Source organism: Morone saxatilis, unplaced genomic scaffold, assembly GCF_004916995.1.
Source record: "Morone saxatilis isolate NCDOM2014 unplaced genomic scaffold, NCSU_SB_2.0 Contig10, whole genome shotgun sequence".
Taxonomy (NCBI): Eukaryota; Metazoa; Chordata; class Actinopteri; family Moronidae; genus Morone; species Morone saxatilis.
This window is the reverse complement of record NW_023339652.1, coordinates 9,524,081-9,527,948: the sequence shown is the minus strand read 5'-3', so window position 1 is coordinate 9,527,948 and position 3,868 is coordinate 9,524,081. Positions and strand designations below refer to the sequence as shown.

At 43.3% G+C, this 3,868-nt stretch overlaps 1 long non-coding RNA gene across 1 annotated transcript; it reads left to right on the top strand.

The window, feature by feature from the left end:
* Positions 1–2,257: 2,257 nt before the first annotated feature.
* LOC118339157 lies at positions 2,258–3,320 on the top strand. Its single transcript, XR_004797298.1, has 2 exons — positions 2,258–3,108; positions 3,236–3,320. It is a non-coding gene; the product is annotated as an uncharacterized LOC118339157 (long non-coding RNA).
* The last annotated feature ends 548 nt before the right edge of the window (positions 3,321–3,868 follow it).

The window sequence follows — 3,868 nt, the reverse complement described above, 5'->3', positions numbered from 1 at the left end:
TGGACACATGCGAGTGTGTGTGTGTGTGTGTGTGTGTGTGTGTGTGAGTGCATGATGTCACCCCTTTCCAGTCGGGTAGTTTAAGAGGTCATGACACGCTCCGAACCGCCACTGCAGTCAGCGAGAAGAGCGGAGAGTCTTTTAACTCGGTAATAATTGATGTTTTACTGAGAAATCATAAGACTAAGCATTAATTAGTGTCGCTGAATGACTAGTGTAAGAGGTGCATCTTCATTTGTGTGTTATGTTCCTTTAAAAACCGTTAATGTGAAGTATTTTTATTTAGGCAGCAACATTTCCCTCTCTGGACCTGACTGTGAAAGTGTAGATGCAGCCATAACAGCAGCACTCCTTCAGCGGTCCCACTGAGGTGCTCTTGAGCAAAGCACTGAACCTCTAATTGCTGCTCAGCGACCAGCAGTGGGAGACTTGTAATTATTCTGAGTGGCTTCAAACCTGAAGAAGAAGAAGAAGTGTCTGAAAGTGGAGCAGTGTGTTGCTGGAGAGCACGTTAATCCTGAGCAAAATGTTTCAGGGATTAAAACGCTCCGTCCTCCTCTGTGACCACACGGCCTGAAAGTTAAACAGACTGCCGTTCAACAGGAGGCCACGAGTTCGAGTCCTTGAGGCAGCAGGTTGTGCTCCGACCTTCCTACAGGGATCAAAAGAGTAAAAGCTGAAGGAGCAGCGACTCCTGGTTACATTTGGGTTAGTGCAGCATTGAGGGCCGACTGAGCTGTGTGAGAGTTTGTTGTTTAACTGAAAGGTCAGTAAATGCTCACTGAGAGCAGGTGTAGTGTTGAGCTGTGTGACCTGTTGTTGACACCCAGCGTATTTACATAAAGTCTCGTCAGGCTGCAGCGTTAACTTTAACTTGGAGTGGACCAAATCTACCGCTTTATTTCACCAGCGTTTGTCTGGTGGCTGCTTTATGTCCAGAATCTGATATTTTAATTAGAAACAAATGCTGTTCTCCTGAAGATTATCCCACCACACATACAGATCCAACACTTCAGTGAGCACCAACTAAATCCAGCTTTTGTCTGATTATTCAGTATCCCAGTTTTAAATTACCGTGTATATAAGTCATGTAAACCTGCGTTAGTGGGGGAGTCGTGTTGTGAGCAATGTAAATGTCTGAAGTGCAGTGATTAGTTTTTATGTGTGCATACAGCGAGGGGAGGAAGTGAAGCTTAGCTGCAAACAGCACACAATTAAATTACAAGACACTTCATTGTGTGTGGGGAATACAAGTTCAGTGGAACGACAAAGACTGTGTGTGAGCCTCGTTGCTAAATATTGTGAGATCAGCTCGAACGGTGACCCAAAAAGATTTCAGAATAGTTCCTGTTTTGTTCGTGATTAGTCTGCCTCCACCTTTCCTTCTTCTTGACTCTAAATAAAGTCGTCTTTTATCTTCGTTTGATGGAAAGACGTCCAGAGGTTGAGAGAAACGGTTTGTCAGTAATGTAATCAGACTCTCTGAATGTAGAAATAAATGTTAACATTAAAGGGCATTGAAACCTTTGTATAATTAACATTAACACGTGTTCAGGTCGGCAGTCTCATCACATCGCTAACACACTCAAACCAGCAGTGCTGCAGGTTAATGCAAGTTAAATGTTATACATTAAATGGACAAAGGGGATTTATATATGAGAAACAACTTTCTGACTTTATGATTCTCCTCAGTAGCGGTGGGTACAAACCGGCCCGCTGTCTTTCAAAGTCTTCTCTCTGCTGTGATCCTCCAAACAGAGAAAACCACCTGCTGTGTTTGCTGCAAGAAAGTCAGGAAACAAAACGAGAAAAAAAAGCTGATAAGTTTCAGTTTAATGCCTCCTGTTTATTTCTGATTCGACGCTGCTTTACGTTTTAGTTACTGGCCACTTTGAACTGGATGAACCTGAAGTCATTGGATAGCCTCGTCTTAATTTCACGAGCCGTCTCTGAAGCTGTGACAGATCAGCACGTTCTCCTGTTTATTTAAGGCTCGGTCAGCCGCCTGGCCTCTAAAGTTAAAGTTTATGAATGTTTCAGCTCCGGCAGGGTCCGACATGTTTGTATAAATCTGCCGGTAGATGTGAGTGACCCCTCTGTTTGTTTTATTCCACCAGCGTCAGGTCGTTTTACAGCGTTTATTTCCTTAAAATAGTTTGTGAACATTCTCGGCGTTCCTCCTGTTAGCCACAGGGAACGAGCGGCGTGACGACCTCCACGGTAAGTAACAAAGAAAAACGATCCGCTAAACTTCAAAATGCCGAGGTGTTTATTTAAATACAATCATTAAAAAGAGCATCGATGTACCTTTTAATTCTCCTGCTGCTCCTTTAAGCCTTTTTTTACTTTCAAAGCATTTTCTCCTTTGATCCCACAAACAGCGAGTCCAACCCCACCGCGTTCACTCTCCCACTCCCCACATCCACAGGAGAGGAGAGTCGGAAAACACAGCTTCCTTTTTAAAGACGGATCTGACTGAGTTCAAAGAAAAAAGTTCTCTGGAAAGGAAAAGAAAGAGAGAATTGGCACAAAAAAAAACGATGTAACACTGTGCAAAAAAAATAAAGGAGGGTTTCTTATTTCCTTCAATGGGAAATGAAAACTACAGAATCAAAAGAGGGCAGGTAGAAAAGATTAGATAAAATGAAAGGTGTTTTAAGACGGGGAGGTGTGTGTGTGTGTGTGTGTGATATTTACATTTTAAACTGATGCTCTCACCCAGAGTGATGTGCAATGAGTGCAACATGAGAGTGCACTCCAATTCCTCAATCTGTAATAATACCTCAACGCTCGAATGACTCTGTCAGATGCAGAAGAGCTGGAAGAGAAAGTCCAGAAGCAAGAGAGGATTTAGCATGTGGAAGCTGGTAGAGGCAGCGACGAGTTTACGAGTTTACGAGTGTACGAGTACGTTTATCCTGATGGGATGTAGCTCTAAGGTTATGAGTGACTGGTGCAGTCTTTAAAGGGGATTGGGAGGTAATTACTACAGTGCTGAGGAAACGTGAGAGATAAGAGTGGAGAGGTGAATCTGTTGCAGCAGGGAGGGAAAAGCAAAACATTTCGTGGGAGGAAGACCAACATGATTAAGGAAAAGTGAAGGTGAAGGTGAAGAAAAATCAAAGTGACTGAGTGTAGTGTGTGTGTGTGTGTGTGTTTGTTTACGAGCGTTTAAATCTGAGCGCTGATGTGTTCCTACCATCGAATCTGAAATCTTCCCTTCCCGCCTCCGCAGAGCCCTCCAACAAGGACAAGGCGAAAGAGAGAGACAGAGAGGAGAGGGAGAAGAAGGTCAAAGACGGAGAGAGAGAAAAGGAGAAGAAGAAGCACAAAGTGATCAACGAGATCAAGAGGGAGAACGGAGAAGTCAAGCAGCCGATTAAAGGTTGGTGGAAACGCACACGCATGCAAACCAAGTGATTTATGTAGGGATTAAAGTTTTTTTTTATCCAGTGAGCGGGTTTGGTCCATGAAGTAGTCATAAAAAGCCCAGATTTTTCCAGAGCCTGTGGTGATGTCTCAAAATAGCTTTTTATGTCCAACCAACAGTCCAAAAACCAAGAAGTATTCAACTTAAAATGAAGTGTACAAAGAAAAACAGCTCGTGCTTACGTTTGGAAAGTCGGAGCCGGTGAATAAAACAGCATGACACAACAATTCCCAACACAAGGTCCGCTCTCGAACACATCACGTGGAGTTGCTCCTTCATTATGGAGACTGTTTAGTTGTTATCATGTGACCAGGAGTAAGTATGGAGGTTATAGAAACGACTGCGTGTGTGTGTGTGTCGTCAATTGACTCATCATTAAAGATTAAAGAACCAGTGTGGAGGATTTAGTGGCAGATTGCAACCAGCTGAATAACCGCT